The sequence below is a fragment of the Cryptomeria japonica genome, chromosome 9 (genome assembly GCF_030272615.1).
Source record: "Cryptomeria japonica chromosome 9, Sugi_1.0, whole genome shotgun sequence".
NCBI classification, from domain to species: domain Eukaryota; kingdom Viridiplantae; phylum Streptophyta; class Pinopsida; order Cupressales; family Cupressaceae; genus Cryptomeria; species Cryptomeria japonica.
In genome coordinates, this window is record NC_081413.1 from 518,611,450 (window position 1) to 518,633,010 (window position 21,561).

Sequence of the window (21,561 nt, forward strand, 5' to 3'; positions counted from 1 at the left end):
TTGTTCTCTTGGTCAAGTTATCATTTTTCAAACTAGACTCTAGAACATAAGCACCTCAATATTTTCAAGTGCTCAAATTCAACAAGTTCAAGATCTAAGCATCTCGAAGTGCATTATCACCCTCTTTGATAAACTGATCACTCAAACATAGTTTTTCATTAGGATCTATCATCCTTTATCATGAAACTACAATGCTTGGTCAAAATAATCTTTTCCCACATCGTAGGATATATCGTTCCTATTGGACTTGATTTTCATCAAATCATCATCATTGCACTCCCAAAACCGAAGATTGAAAAACTTGCAAACTTTTAAACACTTGAATCATCTTTTCGTGTCATATCGCTCTATCACATTTACATTGACAATTGATCACTTATCAAAACAAATTTTGGACAATCGAATCCTAGCAAAATATCTAACACACGTGTATGCACGTTCTAACTAGAGCTCATTGACGAAGAATCGCAAAGACGAAAATCAAAACATTGGAAATAACTGAAGAGCATAGAACCATGGAACATGAAGATGAAATACAAGTTGAAGGAGAAATAACAGAACAAAATATCAGAGATATCAAGAAAGATCCTCAATTCGATAAATTTATGCAAAAATATTGGAGGGAGAAAAAGAAAAATATTTCCTAATGTTAGCAAAATCTGGTGCTACACTCCCCCAAGATTTTGATGTGAACAAATTGACACAAAAGAAAAGTGATCCTTCTCCTGGTAATGAATAATATGAGGATATTTTTGGTCTTAAAATGAATGACACGTCAATTCCTAGTAACACCAGAACCAATGAAGAAACTTACATTCCGAAAAGAGATGAAGTGGAAATTCTGAATACCATTCAACCCAATGAAGATACAAGAAGGACTAGAGATGACACAAGAAGAGATCGAGATCCTCCTAGAATACAAAATCATGGTTATGCAAGAAAAAATCATGTTGATAATCCTATCACAACTCTCACGCAACAACTACAAACACTGCAAACAAAAAATCAAGATATGTAGAGAGGAAATGTTAGAAGATACTCACTTCAAGAAATCTATCCTTATCCATTCGACATAGATATAAACATGATACCTCATTTCCTATAGGTTTTGAAACTCCTAGATACAAAAAATATGATGGAAGCACTGACCCTCAAGATCATATACGAGAATTTTGCACAATGAGTATGGAGTTTGCACATGAGGATACCTACTTGATGAGATTATTTCCGAAAAGCTTAACTAGACTAGCTATGGAATGGTTCTCCAAAATTCCACTTGGAATCAAATCATTCTTAGAGTTGGTGCATAAGTTTGTTTCACAATATTCTTACAACATACAACATGAAGTAACAATGCTAGACCTATGTAATGCTAAACAAAAAAGTGGAGAACCTTTCATGACATTTTTATAGCGATGGAGACAGCTAGCTTCACGATATCCTCATACGGTGCTAGAGTATGAAAAAATGGACATATTCATCGACAACCTAAATGATCAAATGAGTTATTATCTAAAAATGCAAGGAAATCAAAGTTTTGGAAATATGATTGATAATGGAATCAAAATGGAGGATGCCATGATAAAGAAAGGTGAGTTGAAAATATACAAAGAAGGAGTCCATCCTCCTAACAACACCAATAACAAAAATCATAGTGATAAGCCAAAGTTTTGGAATAGAAATCATAATGTCGTCAATGATGGAATAGTGGATAACAATAATGTGAAACCAAAGCAACCAGTTTTTAATTTATCCCATCACTCAGCAGCGGCTTAGCAAAACAATCATCACCAAAAAGCAACTATCAAAAATTTCTTTCGAAGACAATTTACAAATTTTGGTGAACCCCTTGGGTCAGCACTAAAGATGCTTCTCGCAAACAAATTGATCACTTTACCAGAAGAAAGGAACTACGAACCTCAAGTAAAACCACCTTGGTGGAATGATAACCGTTATTGTGATTTCCATCGAAACAAGGGACATCACACAGATACTTGTCAGCGATTGAAATATGTCATCCAAGATTTGATTGATAATGGAGTAATAACAGTGGATGGACATATAACAAATGAATCTGATACAACCTTTAAAAATCTACTTCCAAACTATGAGAAGGGTGAATCATCAACAACAAATAATGGTAAGGGTAAAACGAAGGTAAACTACGCTCATACATATGATAATGTGGTAAACGTGATTGTAGTTAAAGAAAAGAAAAATCAAGAACCTGCTCATGCTATCACAAGAAGAAAAGCTAAAGTTGTTTTGCCAGGTCCTACGACAAACACATCATCCACTACTAAACAATACAATCTAGTGGATCAATTACAGAAAATACTCACCCAAATATCCATCTTAGAACTTTTAAAGCTTTCACCTACACATAAAGAAATCCTTGAACGAGCATTAGTAGATACCACAGTGTCTAAAGATCTTGACATTGATCAATTCCAAACCATGGTGGGACACCTAATGACCCCTCACTGCTTATCATCCATTAAAGAAGATGACATGTCCCCGCAACATCCCCATAACACTCCCTTGCATATCGAAGTCATCATTCATAAGACGTGAGTTAAACACATCCTAATAGATGGAGGAGCTGGTTTGAACATTTGCTCTTTAAGTCTTGTCCATGCTCTAGGTTATTCAGAAGATGCAGTTGATCCCTTGAAAAAGATCACATTCAAAGCATATGATGAAGAAGAACGTTCCTCTAAAGGAATTGTGGTATTACCCATAAGAGTGGGACCTTTGCAGAAAGACACAACATGCCAAGTTCTAGACTTGGACTTATCATACAACATACTCTTAGGAAGACCCTGGATACATGACATATAAGTTGTTCCATCAACATACCATCAATGCTTAAAGTTTCCCTATAGTGGGCAGGAAATCACAATATCAGCAGACTCAAATCCATTGCAATGTTGTAGTAATCTAAAATCAACTCAAGAGGTCATTGTCCCACATAACAGAGAGGTAGCATATTCAAGCACACAATCCAAGGATCAATCATTTGCATCAATTTTGTCAAACATGGAAAAACAAATGCAGCTAAGAGATCGAGGGAACGAAGAATATTTGCTATCATGGAAAAAAAAACAAGAGCAACCTAAAATTGAAAGGGAAGAAGAAAATGTCGATATAGTTCACAGGTATGCAGGACAAACATTAGGAACTAATTTACTTGAATCAGAATCACATTCGGCTGACTTGACCTTAATTGAGGATGATCACGAGCTACTTGTGCAAGGTCATTCTGACGAGAGTATCATTCTAGACATGGAAATACATATTGAAAGCTCTGACATCTCTATCATAACCCCTAATATCTTTGACATAATTCAACATGAGGATCCTTTATCCTTAATCCCTCCTGAACCTATGGACTAGGAAAATGAAGGACATACTACCATTGATACCTTTCCTAATGACCATGCCATATCTGTATATCTTAACGCAATCAAACCCGCAACAACTCTCACTAGGAATTTCAGCAACACATCTTCCAGTCAAGTGGGTGCCAAATCTCCTAGTCGCAAAAAGGAAAATAAAGAAAACAATATCAAGTCTAATGCTGAAAACCATTTCTTGGCAACATTAGACCGGGAAAAAGTAAAAATAAAGGACGCATATAACGGTGAAAACCTCCTCAAGGCACCGGAAGATGGGAGATTTGACACTTTACCTGCGCACTATCAAAAGAGGTCATCTATCCCAATCAAACCAACAAAGGCAGTTATCATTGGCACAACTGATCTATATCCAAAAACTTCTCTATCAAAACTAGCAAGGAAAAAATATTTGGAACACTTTAAAATATGGTAAATCAATTTTACCTGGTCATATACAGACACTCTAGGGTTTGATGCATATCTTATAATACATCACCTGAATATCAGTCCAGGAGAAAGCATCAATAATGGAACACAACATGGACTAGGAGTAGGTATTCTATTCATCACACCACAGGGTCATACAATTCCAAAAGCATACAAATTAAGCTTTCCATGCACCAACAATACAATAGAGTATGAAGCTTTGGTAATAGGTATCAAAATGGCTATAGAATGGAACATTACACAACTTCAAGTCTTTGGAGACTCTCAGCTCATCATCAATCAAATTAATGATGACTATCAAACAAAGGATGAAAAATTAATGCCTTATAAAAATATAGTTGATGATATTAAGAAATAATTTGTAGAAATAACTTTTCAGCAGATTCCAAGGAATGACAACAAAGCAGCAGATGCCATGGCTACACTTGCTTCTCTCCTTCAGACATAGGAAAATGAACAACATTATGAATTCCTGGTGGAAGAGTTGTTTTACCTTGCTCATAATTGTCTTGATTCCCAAACTATCTGTCAACTTGTTGGGCATGATTCCTCCCATTATGGTCAAACTTACACATACCTGAAAGATAACACCTTACCTCCCGACTTATCAAAAAATAAAAAGAGAAACTTTATTCGTCAATCCTCCCATTTTACTCTTGTCGTGGATACCCTATTTAAACGAGGTCTAGATGGTACACTTTTAAGTTGTCTCGAACAAGAAGAATCTGAGAAGGCCTTACATGAAGTCCATAACGACATTTGTGACACTCATTCAAGTGGTCTTACTCTTTTGAAAAAACTCATAAGCTTGGGCTATTATTGGCCAACTATGGAATGAGATTCTTTTCAGATAGCTAGAACATGCAAACAATGTTAGATCCATGGGAATTTGATTCATGCACCAGCACAAGAACTTCATGCTTTGGCAACATCTTGGTCTTTCTGCCAATGGGGTCTTGATCTAGTAGGAAAGATAAATCCTTCTTCATCTAATGGTCACAAAGTCATCCTTGTAGCTACAAAATATTTCACAAAATGGATTGAGGCAGTACCTCTCTCAAACATCACAAGAAAACAAATTGCTACATTTATCTTGAATTACATCAGCTGTCGCTATGGAATACCAATGACCATTATCACTGGTAATGGGTGACCATTCAAGAATCAGGATCTACAAGAACTATGTGAGAAATTCAAGATCCAACACAAATTCTCCACACCCTACTACCATAAGGAAATGGGCAAGCAGAAGCATAAAAAAAAACTATTTTGAAAATCCTCAAAAAGACAATGAATGATGCTGGAAGAGATTGGCATATTCAATTAAAACCTGCTCTATGGGCCTACCATACCAGCATCCGCACACCAACATGTGCCACACCTTTCTCTCTTGTTCATGGATCAGAAGCAATACTACTAGTAGAAGTAGAGATACCTTCTCTACGAGTATCATTAAAAGGTCTCATCCCAGATGAAGAACAACGAGTATCTAGATTACAAGAGTTAGAATTAATCCATGTATGAAGACAAAATTCCTTTGATCATTTAAAGGTATATCAACAAAGAATGTGTCAGAGTTATAATCATAGGGTCAAACCATGAGTCTTTCAAGTTGGGGAACTAGTACTAAAGGAAAATCCACGTAACCAGGCAGATCGAGAAAATAAAGGAAAGTTTTAACCAAACTGGTTAGGTCTGTTTGTGGTCACAACAATATTTGGATCAGGAGCATATCGGCTATCAACACAGGATAGAGATCAGCTCTACAAACCCATCAATAGCATGCATCTGAAGAAATTTTATGTCTGAAAAAGAAGAAAAATAAAAAACAATGAAAAAGAAGAAAATCCCAAAAAAAAACTGAAAAAGAAGAAAAATCCCCAAAAAAGTGAAAAAGTAGAAAATCTAAAAAAAAAATCAAATATGAGAAAAAGTGCAATAAAAATAGATGGTGAAAACTTGGCAAAGAGGCACTATCTGTCCACTAGCTCTTCCATCTATTAGTTCATGCATCTTTCCGCTTGCATTCATTTTCCATCAATGTTGTCCATATCCATCATGAAGCCTTTGTACATACACAGGCATTCCAGCTAATCTTTCACCATGGTTTGGATAATTGGGTATATCATGATGAATTTGTTTCTAGGCTTGGGGCAAAATCTTGCACCTAGTTGGGGGCAAATTTTTTTATCATTTTGAGCTTAATCAAACAGGTAGAACAATAGTTAGACAACCCTTATCAAGTGAAAATTGAGACACGTCCAACATTGAACACGAGATCATATTATCAACCATCAACCTATCAAAAATTCAGTATAAGCACATTTGCACACTTTTCAATGGATGATATCTTTTGGATAATGATTTTAACATGATTGTTCAAACTTTTTTATCTTGATTTTCGTTATCATGATTTCTGAGTGACTCCAGGATGTCTTTGACTACAGAAACAAGGAAGGAACATGATATTTTTCTTGTCTACTATCTATAAATTAATCATTAATATGTGCAAATTTGTCTCAGGACATGATCATTGGAGTATCATCGAAGACATTTCTGATTTACATATTGAAATGATTAATACTACCTATTTTATGCAAGTAAAACTCAGTTCATCTTGGTTTAATTATACCTCGATGCTTGTGCTAACTTTCCATATCAAAATCTAGGAAGGAAGTGCTCAGGTCATCATGGTTTAATTATACCATCGATGTTTGCACTCACTTCCCATATTTCAAAAGCTCAATGATGACAAAAATGCAATAATCCAATGATTGGTCCGATCGTAGCTTTGCATTTGCATTTGCATTTAAACTTGCATTTCATTCTTGCATGGGATCCCACATGCTCATTTTATCCAAGGTTAAATCTATCACAGGAATCATCAAGGTATCATCATAAGGGTATACGCAATCAGACTAATGACTCATATCTCTTCAGATATTGTCAACCCATCAAAACTCTTATGCTACCCTCTCAACAAAACCAACATCAGCATATCCAAATCTTCTTGCACCTTGATATCAACAAACTGTCAGTTCTTTATCTAATCAACCTTATCAATTCAATCAATAAATCAAATTTAATCGATTCTATCATGTCTTATACAGGATGTATTTTTCCTGAAACTAGACGTTCTGATCATGTCTTATACAAGATATATTGTTCCTGAAAACAGATGCTTTGATCATCTTTGTCTTATATAGGAGGTGTCATTCCTGGATCCAGACTGAATCTCAATCTTATCAATCTAACCAATCAAGCTTTATCAATAATCAAGAACCACACCACCATGATTGTCGAACTCGCATTTTCATCAAACACAGTTGCAAAAATCAAATCATTTCTAATCAGGATATCAATTTTGCAAAAATTCACAAAACTCCAAAGGTCAATTATCTCGATTGATCTCCGGAGGGGGGATCATCATACCGCAATCTATCAATCAATAGCCGGGGCATCCTATCAAACCAATATCATCATCAAAATGAGATTCTTCTTTGAATCAACGCGTCATCACACCTTGCTTCAAAAAGGGGCAAGATGTATACACCTAAAAATGGTCTAAAGATAGTTAATTAAATAAACAATTATTTAATTAATCCCCCTCCCCAATTTAATTGAATTCATTAGCAATTTGATTAAATTCTTCCACTCATCTACTTATTAATAAATCTAAGGATTTATTTAATAGGTTCATTTCAATAATCCCCTTTGATTAATTAATTCAAATTAATTAATCCTCCCTCCCCATTTAAATTCATTTCTTCTAATCTTCTAATTAATTAAAACAAATCAATTTATGAGTTGTTGAAAGTTAATTAGTCTTTTCCTATTATTTGAATTTTTAAATTCAAATTACCCACATGCCTCCTAACTTCGAACCACCTAACCTAACCACTTCTAAACCTAACCCATTCCATCTAACCCTGGGTTTAATTAAACCTATCTTAGCTTGCACATCCTAACCTCCTTATCCTAACATCCTATGGTGTGGATACTCTCCCCTTGAGACACATGGCATTCTTGGGCCACATGTCCCCTCTCTTGGAAGCTCCTTAATACTGGTCACCATAGCGATGACAAATGCCCCCTTTCCTCCAACCTCTTTTTCAACCTCCTCCAATTTCACCATTCATATCTTCAAACTCAATCTTGACAGTTGATTCCTATCACCTCACCCCTGGCCTTGGAAATCCTATAAATATCCCCCATTTTGGAGCAATAATGATCCCATCTCATTTGCATTTTAGGCATTGTTACTATAGGCCTAATATCTCTTAGCATATCATTTGAACATTGATATTATAGGCAATTGCATCTTAGATCTAGCTTAATTTGATCATTTTCTAGCATAATTGTTGAATCATGTAGCTTAATCATTCTATTTTCTAGCTTAATTGCATCATTATCATTTCAAATCCTCCATCTAGGTGTAGTCAATTCATTGGAATTTGCTTATCCAGATCTGAGAGAAAATCCACACTTGCATCTCTTAGGAGGCGATAGATCGCTTTGCCATGGTTTTATCTTTCTTTGTTTTAAATTTGCTAACCATGCTTGTAATGATGTATTGAGTGTTTGTGTTGCAGCTATAGGTATCACACTTCACAGGCATGATAGGTGTTACACCTCATAATCCAACATCTGACAATCCTCCTTCAGAAAACTTGGATAAGGAGCTTGAGAATGATTGTAGAGCAAGAGAAGCCCTCTTGTTTGCACTTTCTGATGAACAAATAATGGGATTAATTGACAAATCATCTAGAAAGGCTATATGGGATAAGTTGGAGACTCTTAATGAAGGTGACCCTACTGTGAAGATTGCTAAACATGATGGTTATCGGGTGAGATATGAAAACCTAAAGATGGAAGAAGATGAAAGGATTACTGCATTCATGGAAAGGGTAAATGAGATTGTTATGGGAATTCAATGTTGTGGTGGAACTCTGAGTAAAGATGAAATAGTTTCTAAAGTTCTGAGAGCCCTGCCACCGACTTACAAGATGAAGGCCACTGTAATTAATGAATTGAGAACAATGGCTAATACTTTTGTCAACAAAGATACCTTGGTTGGGAAATTATCTGCTTTTGAGCTTGAAGAATTTGGACCTTTTGGAGCTATGAAGTCTGAACCTTCTTTTCATGCATCTGGATCATCAACTGGTAAACAAGATTGGAAATCTTTATATGCAAAGGAATTGGATGATATGAAGAGAGAAGATGATTATTTTGAGCAACTTGAAGCACTATTTTCTATAAGAGTACCTAAAGGACCAGTAGGAAGTAAGTATGAAGGAAAAACACCTTTTAAATGTTTTGCATGTAATAAGATTGGTCATTTTGCATCTAGATGTCTTGAAAGGAATTCAATATTTTAAGAAAGAGTGAGAAGATCTTTTAAGCCTAACCCTGGATATCAGAACAAGTATAAGTATAGGAAAAAAAGAGACAAATCATGCTACATAGCAGATGAGGAAGGTGTTACTGATTCTGATGATGAACCGACAAAAGACTCTGCTAGTGGTTTTGGAAATGAGAAGGAATGGGTGTTCCTGGCTATCAAGGAAGATGTTTCGGCACTGGAAGAGAATGTACATGAAGAGAAGGCACTTGCTACTAAAATTGAAGACAAGGACGAATGGGTAATTGATAGTAGTTGTTCACATTTTATGGCCGGAGATAAAGGGAAGTTTCTATCTTTGCAAGAATTTGATGGCGGTCTCGTTAGATTTGGAGATGACAAAGTGTGTATGATCAAAGGAAAAGGAAGCATATCATTGGATGGTAAGCACAATACTGATAATGTTTATTTTGTTGAAGGTTTGAGGCATAATCTTTTGAGTGTAGGACAATTGGTGGATAAGGGATTTCAATTACAGTTCAAGGATGGAAAATGCAAAATCATTAACAGATCTAGTTTGGAGATTGGAACCGGTACATAGAAAAAGCTAATATATTTCATTTGAATTCTGGTGAAAAGATATGTTTGATTGCACAAATTGATGAGAGTTGGATATGGCATAAGAGGCTATGTCATGTGAATTTTGATTGCATTGTAAAGATCAATTCAACTAAGGCAGTTAGAGATATACCTAATATTGTGAAGCCCTATAATCCAGTATATAAAGAATATCAAATGGGTAAACAAGTTAGAACCTCTTTTAGGAGTATACAAGATAAATCGAATGATGTTCTTGATCTTATTCATACTGATTTGTGTGGCCCTACTAGAGTTAAAAGTTTTCAAGGTGATAGATATTTTATGCTAATCATTGATGATTATTCTAGAATGATGTGGGTTACTTTTCTAAGGGAGAAATCTGAGACTTTTGAAAAGTTTAAAATCTTAAAGGCTAAAGTGGAAACTAAGACAAGATTGAAGATTAAATGTTTGAGGTCAGAGCATGGTGGAGAATTCACATCCGATGAGTTTAATAACTTTTGTGAGAAGCATGGTATAAGGAGACAATTTTTTGCTCCCCAGACACCTCAACAGAATGGAGTTGTGGAAAGGAAGAACAAAACTATCTTGGATGTTGCTAGAACAATGATGATGGAAGCTAGTCTACCTCATATCTACTGGAGAGAAGCAGTGAGCACAACGGTTTAACATAGTACATATCAAAGGAGAAAATGGTAAGACACCTTATGAATTATGGTTTGGCAATACACCTACAGTTAAGTATTCATAATATTTGGTAGTAAATGTTATATCAGGAGAGATGATATCATTGGAAAATTTGATCCTAGATGTGATGAAGGCATATTTATTGTTTATTCTAATGAAATCAAGGCATATAGATGTTATAACAAGAGATTGCAGATAATTGTGGAGAGCGCTAATGTCAAGGTGGATGAGCTGAATAGAAGTCAAATCAGAGTTTATGAGCAAGAACCAGTGGTGGAAATGATTATATCTGAATCAGTAGCACCTTTACTAGAATAGAGTGTTGAACAAGTTACTCCAGCAGTATTAGAAAACTCAATAGTAATTAAAGAACCGGGAAGATGAACAAAGAGTTAGAAGACTCCTAGGTATGTGAGATTGAATCATTCAGAAGATCAAATCATTGGGGATAAGAACAATGGAGTGATGACAAGAAGAAAAATGGCAACTAATGAGGTATGTTTAATTTCTCAAGTTGAACCAGTATCATTAATTGAAGCATGTAAAGATGAATGTTGGTTGAAAGCTATGGAAGAAGAATTAGATTAGATTGAGAAGAATAACACATGGACTTTAGTTCTTCGGCCTAAAAATAAGAATGTTATTGGAATTAAATGGGTTTTTAGGAATAAATTGAATGAGGATGGTCAAGTTGTAAGGAATAAGGCTAGATTGGTTTGTAAAAGATATTCTCAGAAGGAAGGAATTGATTATGGTGAGACTTTTGCACCTGTAGCTAGGATTGAAGCTGTAAGATTATTTCTTGCCCATGCTACCCATAAAAACTACAAGGTTTATTAGATGGATGTTAAGTGTGCATTTTTGAATGGGGGTCTTGATGAGGAAGTTTATATTGAGCAACTTGGTGTTTTTTCACTTTCAGATGATACAAACATGGTTTGCAGGTTAAGGAAAGCTTTATATGGATTGAAATAGGCACCTAGAGCTTGGTATGCAAGGTTGGATAAATATCTTTTGAAGCTTGGTTTTACTAAGGGTAATGATAATAGTAATTTATATTATAAGGTCACTGATGATGATATACTGATTATTGAAGTATTTGTTGATGACATCATGTTTGGAGGTGAAGATAAGTTGTGCATGGATTTTTCTAAGAATATGGATAAAGAATTTGAAATGTCTAAGATTGAGGAAATGAATTTTTTCTTAGGTTTACAGATTACTCAGACTGATAAAGGTATTGTTATCTGTCAAAATAAGTATGCTAGGGAATTGTTGAAGAAAATTGGTATGGGAGATTCTAAACTGGTAAGTACTCCTATGGTTACAAGTGATAAATTGACAAGGAAAGATGTTTCTGCACTGATAAATCCTACAAGATACAAATCTATGATTGAAGGTCTGCTTTATTTGACTCAGACTAGGCCTGACATAATGAATGTTGTCTGTATTGCATATAGATTTTAGAGTGATCCTAGAGAAAATCATGAGAGTGCGGTGAAAAGAATTTTTAGATACTTGCAAGGTACATTTGAATATTGTTTGTGGTACCCTAAGGATGATGACTTTACTTTATGTGCATATACAGATGCTGATTGGGATGGAGATGTTGATGACCAAAAAAGTACTTCTGGTGGAGCTTTCTTTCTTGGAAAGAAGTTGGTTTCATGGATCAGCAAGAAGCAATCATGTACTTCTTTATCTACTGCTGAAGCTAAGTATGTTGTTGTTGCTACTAACTATACACGGGTTCTATGGATGAAGCAAATGTTGAAGGATATCAAAGTGCATTGCATTGGACTGGTAGTTATTCACTCTGATGACTCTAGTACTATTGACATATCAAAGAATCCGGTATTTCACTCTAAGACAAAGCACATATCTATCAAGTATAACTTTTTTAAGGAGAAGGTGGAAGAAAATGAAGTTAGACTAGTTTATGTGAACACTAAAGAGCAGATTGCAAATATTTTCACTAAATCTTTGCCTAAAGAATTATTTGAGTACCTGAGAGATAGGTTAGGGGTTTCTGCCCCTTCGACAAAGAACTGATTGATACTTTTTGGCATCAATCCGATATATATTATCAGAAATATTATTCATTTTGGTACTGATGTGGGGATGCTACTGCTCTGGGGGAGTAGTTAGCTTTGTGTTTCAGTGGTTTATGTTTTTGCTTTGATATTTTTGTTAGATTTTTGGCATTGATGTCAAAGGGGGAGAGATATTGATGTGAAAAACTTAAGGAGTTGTATACATTAGAGGGAGAGATATATGTGCAATTTAGAGCTTTATAGAGATATTATTCAAAGGGGGAGTTTCATCTTTGTTTCAGAACTTCATTGCTATATCTTTATGTGGGAGATTGTTGGTCATTTGGAGGAAATGATTATGTGTTGCACTGATGTTTTGTCATTGATGTCAACACTAGTTGTTTTAGATGCTTTACCGACACTCTTCTAGTCCCGGTAGCTTGTGTGGTTTTTGGTTGGTTTGGATCCGGCATGATCCGGTATGATTTGGTTATGGAATTGGCTTACTCGTGTTCATATTCAATTAGTGGGTTTTGATCTGGTGATCAGATGCTATCCTGTTTGCTTGGAAGCTTGGTTTATGGTTCCGGTGAGGGTTTCACCGATAGAGCTTTGTTGAAGATCTTTGATGATATGCATAAGTAGTGTTGGTGCATCTTCTGGTATGGTTTCAGGATGCTAATGGTGATCATGTTTGAGACTTGGTAGATTGGGATCATTCCTTTAGCGTGTGGACCTATATTGGGTCCCATTTGATCTAGGTTATGGACCGACTTAATGTAATGTGTGGATTGGACCTCTCAATGTGTTTTCGGGATGTCTTATGAGTTAGATATTATTTGTTTGGTCTAAGGTCGACATGTTTTGTAATTATGTAATTGGTTTATTATCCAGTGGTTGACCTGATTATTTATGGTCGAGGGTTTGTATATATATGATGTAAGATCTCATTGTAGATAATCATAACATAGGAAAGGGATATGGATATGTAGTGTGTGAATAATTTAATATCATTTAGGTAGAGGATTTGGTCGATCATTGGATATCGAATTGGATTTATGTAAGAGGATTTAGTCCTTTGATATTGAGCTTAACCGAAACTGTACTCAGGCATAGGAGATGTTATCTTTGCAGTTCATTCCTTCTTCCAGATTGTAGTATGGATTTCTATGTAGTCAATGAGACTCCTTTTGTGATGATCAGTACGCTCTAGGTTGTTGGCCTTTCTGCAAGTACAGGCCCCTCAATTGTAATTCACATACTTACTGCAAAAGTATTATCTGACTGTGGGTAGGTTTCCCACTGTGGTTTTTCCCTTTACCAGGTTTTCCACGTATAAATCTTGGTGTCATGTGGATGGTACTTATTCTCTAATTATTGTTTTTGCTTAATTGGTTTATCTGGTATTCCAGTATTTGGTTTAAGCATTCCAGTATTAATGTTTTGGGTTTTGTTATTAAATTTTTAATTTCTAAATGTTCTAGTAATCTGTGACAACTGATTCACCCCCCCTCTCAGTTATCTTCCGATTATTTGAACTATCTAACAGAAAGTACTTTTTGTGATGAATGCATCAAATGCAAGCATATCAAAGTGAGTTGCAAAAGAAAAGAGTACAATACCTCAAGACCTCTAGAGTCACTACATAAAGATTTGTGTGGACCAACAAGGACAAGGGATTTGACTGGTGAGAGATACTTCATGTTATTCGTTGATGACTACTCAAGGATGACTTGGGTGACTTTTTTGAATGAAAAATCACAGGCATTTGAAAGATTTAAGATTTTTAGAAGGATGGTTGAAAATGACAGTGAACACTGGTTAAAGTGCTTAAGATCAGACCGAGGTGGAGAATATTCTTCAAATGAGGTTATTGACTATTGTGAGAAACATGGAATCTAGAGACAATATTCAACAACAAGAGCACCACAGTAGAATGGTGTGGCAGAAAGGAAGAATATGATAGTGAAGGAGATGGATAGAACAATGCTGAATGAGGCCAACATACCAGATACATACTAGAAGGAAGAAGTTCATACTATTGTCTACACATTAAATTGGGTACAACTAAGAGTGAATAGTAGAATGGCTCCTTATGAGTTATGACATGACTAGAAACCATCACTCAAGCATTTCAGTGTGGAAGTATGTATTTCATCAGAAGAGATGTTGATGGATTAGGAAGTTTTGATTCTTGGAGTGATGAAGGAATCTTCTTGGGCTATTTAACCAATAACAAAGCCTACAAATGCTACAACAAGAAATTAAGAAAAATGGTTGATAGTATAAATGTGAGAATAGATGAAGACCTACATAAGAGAGAATTTGCATCGGCACACTACATTGATGTTTCAGATGTTGAGTATGAAGAATAATTTGACAATGGACTAGTAGAAGAAGCACCAAGCAAGAACTACAACCAGTATGTGCAAAAGAACCATCCGGGAGAACAGATCATAGGAGATGAAAATGAAGGTGTGCAGACCAGAAGGAGACTAGCTCGGAACGATGAGCAGATAAATTTTTTCCTCATGACAGAACTTGAGCCCAAAAATTTTGATGAAGCTAGCAAAAGTGAGAAGTGGGTAGATTCCATGGATGAAGTGTTGAAACAAATTGAGAAAAATCAAACTTGTGAACTTGTTCCTACACCGGCAGATAAGAATATCATAGGTATCAAGTGGGTCTACCAGAACAAGATGAATGAAGAAGGGAAGATAATCTAGCATAAAGAAAGGTTAGTTTTAAAAGGGTATGCTCAAGTGGAAGGTATTGACTTCGAAGAAACCTTTGTACCAGTTGCGAGGTTAGAGGCAATAATAATGTTTTTAGCCTTTTTTGCCTATAAAGGATACAAGGTTTACCAAATGGATGTCAAATCTGCATTTCTGAATGGTAATCTTGAAGAAGAAGTGTACATGGAACAACCGGAAGGATATATATTACATGATGATGAGAGTTTTGTATGTCAGTTGAAGAAAGCCTTATATGGTTTGAAGAAGGCTCCTAGAGAATGGTATTCCTAGTTAGACAAATACTTGAAAGAGCAAGGATTATGAAAAGGGAATGTAGACAACTTGTATATTAAGGTAAATGGAGATCATATGATTATAGTTGTTGTATATGTGGATGGAATTATCTTTGGTGGAGACAAGGACATCATGTGCAAAGAATTTGCAGATCAAATGAAGATAGAATTTGAGATGTCCTTGCTGGGTGAGTGGTCCTATTTTCTTGGTTTGCAAATCTCACAACAGGAGAAAGGAATATTCATCTCACAAACCAAGTATGTTAAAGACATGTTGAAAACATTTCAAATGGAGGATAACAAACTGGTAAGTACTCCCATGGTTACCGGTTATAAATTGAGCAAACTAGATGAGTCACCAAAAGTAGAGAAAACACTGTATAGGTCTATGATTGGTAGTTTGTTATATCTAACAACATCTAGATCAGATATTGTACAAGTTGTTTGCATGGTTGTAAGATTCCAAGATGCTCCTAAACAGTCTCACTTAAATGCAGTCAGGAGAATCTTTAGGTACCTACAAGGAACAACTAGTTATGGCCTATGGTATCCAAAGAAAGGAAACTTCTCTTTGAAGGCTTATACTGATGTAGATTGGGCAGGATGTATTGATGATCAAAAGAGTACAAGTGGACGCGTTTTCTACTTAGGAGACTGGTTAGTATCATGACACATCAAGAAACAAGATTCAATGTCATTATCTACTGTTGAGGCAGAGTATATAGCAACTTCTACATGTTGTTCAGAGGTATTGTGGATGAAGAAGACATTGAAGGACATACAGTTGGAGATACCGGAACCTATTCTAATCTGATGTGATAACTCAAGTGCAATCAACATCTCCAAGAATCTAGTAATGCATTCAAGAACAAAATACATTGCAATCAAGTATCACTTCTTGAGGGAGAAGGTAGCAGACAAGGAGGTCATAGTAGAATATGTTCCAGCCGGTGAGAAGATTGCTGACATATTCACCAAGCCACTTCCTTTGGGCCCATTTGAGTACTAGAGAAAAAAGATGGGAGTTGTCCCAGCATCCGACAACACTTAAATATGTAGGGAGATGTATGGTTAAGGGGGAGTCAACAATTATTACTATCTTATGACCCTTGAATCATGAAGCATGGACACAGGGGGAGAATGTGTCCTACCGGTTGAAGACAAGGGAGAATATTATGGTTAGACTCTAGTAGTATGATTGGTGTCAGACTAAGGTTCCCTTTGCCATTGATGTCAAAGGGGGAGAGAAACCAGAACAAAAAGTGTTGACATTAATGCCAAAGGGGAAGATTGTTGGCATTGAGTTGTCATTGATGTCAACTGGTATTGCAAGTTACCGGTAGAGTCTGTCAACTGGTATGAAGAAGATTGAACCGACATAAAGAAGAGAAGTATGTTATGAGTTGAAAGATGATACCATCGGTATGAGGTGAGATGCAGGAGTGATTTGGCATGATTGAGTTATAATCGGTAAGGCATAAACTGGTATAAAGGCTGGCTTTTTGTTTGTGATGAAGAGGCAAAATGTTGATGAATCACAACAACACTCGGTGAGCTGAACATGAAGAATGACATGAAGTCATACCGGAAGGCAAGATGAATTATCAGAATGATGTGTTGCCGGTAAAAGAAATTGTCTAGCATGTTGGGTATACTGATAAAGGTTCTATTGATAGAAGGGTTTCCCGGTTGTTCATATTTGAATCAACCCTATGTCAGTGAAGTTGAATAAATGTTGATGTGTCCTCCATGGAGCTGAGGTGGTAAACATGCAAAGGTTGATGAAATATTCATTGACATGGTTGTCCATGCAGTTGGTGGTTATTAAAAGATAAAACCAAAAATCATGGGATGATATCTGATTGATGCGGCTCAAGGAAGAATGGACGACAGAGAATAATCAGGCAGTTGCTAGCATGGTGATCGAGGCACAAAATTTGATTGCAGATTGACCTTCTAGTTAGAAACAGTTGGGTGAAATGAGTTTGACAAAGATCAAGGTCGTAAAGTAGGGTGAAGTTTTTTATTTTTAGCAAACATGCATTGGATGAATATAAACATGTACAGATGCATCTCCCCAAAATTAGGTGAGCGATCCAAGGTAGATCGAATTAGAGTGGATACAGATTTGGTTGAAGGAAAGAAACCCTAGCCTCTTGAAGTTTGAATTGTTTTTTGGCGGGAAGACTTGTTGTTGAATATACAAGTCTAAATCGATAAGCTAGCTGCTGAGAAATATAAGTGATGATGCTGGTGAATGAAAGAGTGGTGGAAAAGATAGTTTTAGTGAAAAACAAGAAAAGTCTTAAGTTATTGTGTGTTGAAGAAGAAACCAATAAGGTGTGTGTGAACCGACAGAGAACAAACCAACATAGATAGAACCTGGCAAAGTGTGGGCACATGTGAGGTGAATCCAATAGTCAGAGGGAGAGAAGTCTCAATAGAGTAAGCACCAACATAAAGGCAGTGTTTTAGTGTGTGTGGAGGTTTCCGGTAAGATTGAAACTCGTTGAGAAAAGTATAGAAGGGTTGCAAAACTTTATTTGCAATAGGGAATTAATTTATGTATTTGAATTTTCATATTGTCTTCACTAAGTAGGTGCTTAGTGCAGGGGTTGTAGCTCCTTTTGGTTGTAGCCTATAAATTGTTTAGGGGTTGGTGCTCCTCGGGTTGGTGCCCTAAAATTGTAATCAGATCATTTTCATTGTGAGGCTAGATTGGAGCAGAAGATCTCTAGTAGCTATTCTCACCGAGGTTTTTACCACATTGGGTTTTCCTCGTATATTTGGTGTTATGTGATGCATTCTTGTGTATGTGTTATTTTGATGTTATAGCAAATCCTTTCATACACTTAGTTTGCATAGTTTGGCTTACCGGTCAGCACTCTATTTGTTTCATATTGTACCAGTATATCCTTGATTAAAGAAAAAGTGTTAAATCACTGATTCGCCCCCCTCTCAGTGATCCATCGTGTCCAACACAATTATCCCTTCCTAATGAAAATCATTTGGCTAGCACCAATTTTTGTGATATTCAAGTGAAATTTTTTATTTTTTCACATTTGATACTTGCCAAATATAAAAAAATATTATTCTCATTTGAAAGCCCCAAATTTGATTCTCACCAAATGGTTTTCCATGAGAAATAATGTAGCATTGTAAATGTCACTAGGCCAAATTACACTTCATGTTTGTACCTCTACTTTTGCATCTCCTATCCTCATCATCTATCTAGGTCCTTTTTGTGCTCATTCTCCAGTTCTGATGCCATGTACACCCATTAATGGACTCCCTAGTAGGGTAACCTTTTCCCTATGGCTTTATTGTGGTCCCTTTTTGAGAAGGACCATGGTCCCTCTTAGTAGGGCCCAATTTTGAAATAGGGGAGGGGTCCTATCTCTCCGACAAGAATTTTTCTATATGGCTCTGCATGACCATTGGAGGTCGACCTAATTAGTAAATGAACTAGATTCCCCTATATAAAGACATTTGATCACCCTAATTTCATCTAGCCATTCTAAGACTTCGAACAATCAAATCCTTACATCCATGAAGCAACCATCATCAAGCACTTTCAAAGATCTTCAAGGCTACATATTCCTCATTTAACCATTGTGGACAAAAATTACATCATTCATATGCAAGTATGTGTGTGTGATTAGGGTTTTGTCATGTTCATGCCATTTCATACACCATATGTGATTACATTCAAGAAGCAAAGCATCATTATCAACAATTGCAAAATTGAGGTATATCTTTGCAATATTTATTTTAGTATTTGTATTATTTCATTCAAGGTTAATTCTTAAACTAGAGTTTGACTTAGGAAAACCCCTATTCCTAATAATATCCCCTTTCTTTCTATGTCCAGGAAACAAGTACAGAGCTGTAATTTTTGAGATCAACATAATTCATAGAGATGAACAGGTTCCCTTTTGGATGGCAAAAAGTTCGGAGGACTAGGGTGACCACTACCACGATCTTGAAAATTCAGGCCGAACTTCTGGGAACATATCTAAAACTTCATTTATTGCTTAGAACTAGGTTTGTGGCTTTGTTCGATGATTTTAGGTCGTTGTTTATGCCCGATCTCTTCAATATCCACACATTTACCCTAATTTAAACATCTTCAACAAATTCAAATCAATTCAGTTTTAAGGAGGAAAGAGCCTCATTCAAAAAGGGTTAGAAATCTAATAATAATATTAATCCTAGAGAGGTTAGATCTATTAGATTCCTCTCTTCCTTAATGTAATGGTTAATTAAGCAAAATTAAGGGTTTTTCTATATTAATTGGTGAAACCCTAATTTTTCACCATTACATTTTGGTGAACCTAACCTCTTGCACCCTTATTTATGATTTATGTCCTCAGATTTGAGTGTTTATGCATTTAAAAATTCAAATTTATATTTACAAGTTTATTTTTTAATTGAATTTCATAAATTTAGAGGTTAAATTCACACAAACCCTAATTTGTAATTCTAAAATTTAACTTGTGGGTTGCCTAATTTGGATTAATTCTATCAGATCTAATTTGGGAATATTTTAATTTTTAATTTTGCATTCATAGTTCTTATTTTAATCGAATTACATAAATTTAGAGGTTAAAAACCCTAATTTATTTGGTTGATTTGATTTGTGGGTTGCATAATTCGTAACTTTTATTTTTAGGTCTGATTTTAAACATTCACAATGGCACTTAATAGATATAATTTGTTTTCGATTTCACATATGATTACATTGCTTTTCACTTAAATCTATCAGAATCATGTGTTGGATAATAGTTTTTCACTTCACATTGCTTTTTTTAATTCATAGCACTTTGGCATATTGCATTTTTAGAATTTCCAAATTGCTTCCTATTTATTAATAAAATCTCAAAGCTTTTATCCATAGTGCATGTTGCTTTATTGTGATATTTTTAGAAAAATGCATTACATATGTAGATCACATAAGGGCTTTTGTAGATCCTAATCCTAGAGATGCTAATGAAAAACCTAATACTTGTTCCTCTCCTAGGGTATCTAATGTGAATGAAGAAAGAGCTAATACTCCTATCAAAGATATCTCTAATGGAGAGAAAGCATTCAAGAGAAACATGGCACCATCTTCTTCTCATACAGATACCCTAATTCAAAGGGGGCAAGTTCAAAATATTGGTGTTTCAATCTTTCTAGATTCCCCTTATTCTCCTTGAGCCTATCTTAATCATCAAAATATTTGTAGAGAAGATGATGTTATGCATTTCATTCATGATTTGTCTCCCCACATAACATTAATTAAAGATGAGGCCTTATATAATAAGGATATTCCTATTAGGAAATAATGCTTTAAATGCACATTCTAATAATCCATTTCCTACATAACCCATGAGAGAAAAACATGCATACAAGCTTACAAAATCACCATAAAGCAAACATCAAATATAAAAGCCACAAGATAACACAAGATATATCCTGGGAAAACACTCATGAGGGAAAAACCCATCCTCCAAAAGCATCCATACTCCATCATACTATTAATTCATAAATAAATATAGAGTTACAATGAATACCTTTGAACCATCAAGCCTTCCAATGCATTCCCATGTGCCCAAGCATGAATCCACACATCCCATTCCATGCTTTAAAAATACAAACCTCCAAAGGATTCAATACAATGACAACCCAAAACCATCAGCCAGCCTTAACCACTAAACATGTGCTTTCTTTTATAGACCCAAGCTCACACAAAAACAACTAGTGGTAAAGTAAAATCATGTGCCACAAAACCATGTGTTCACACCTACCCTTGACCCCACATTTAATATTGGGTACTAATTTTTCTCCTTTTAAATATCTTTCCCTAATTTTAGATAAAATAAAATAATATTACATTATTACCATACAACTCGTCAAGTGGCCTTGAGAATATTCTAAAGGAATCTCTACATATTACACAACCATTGCAAAATCATATAATAAATAACATATTACAATTATAACATTATTATGCAAGGTGTACAACACCTTATTTTCTAATAT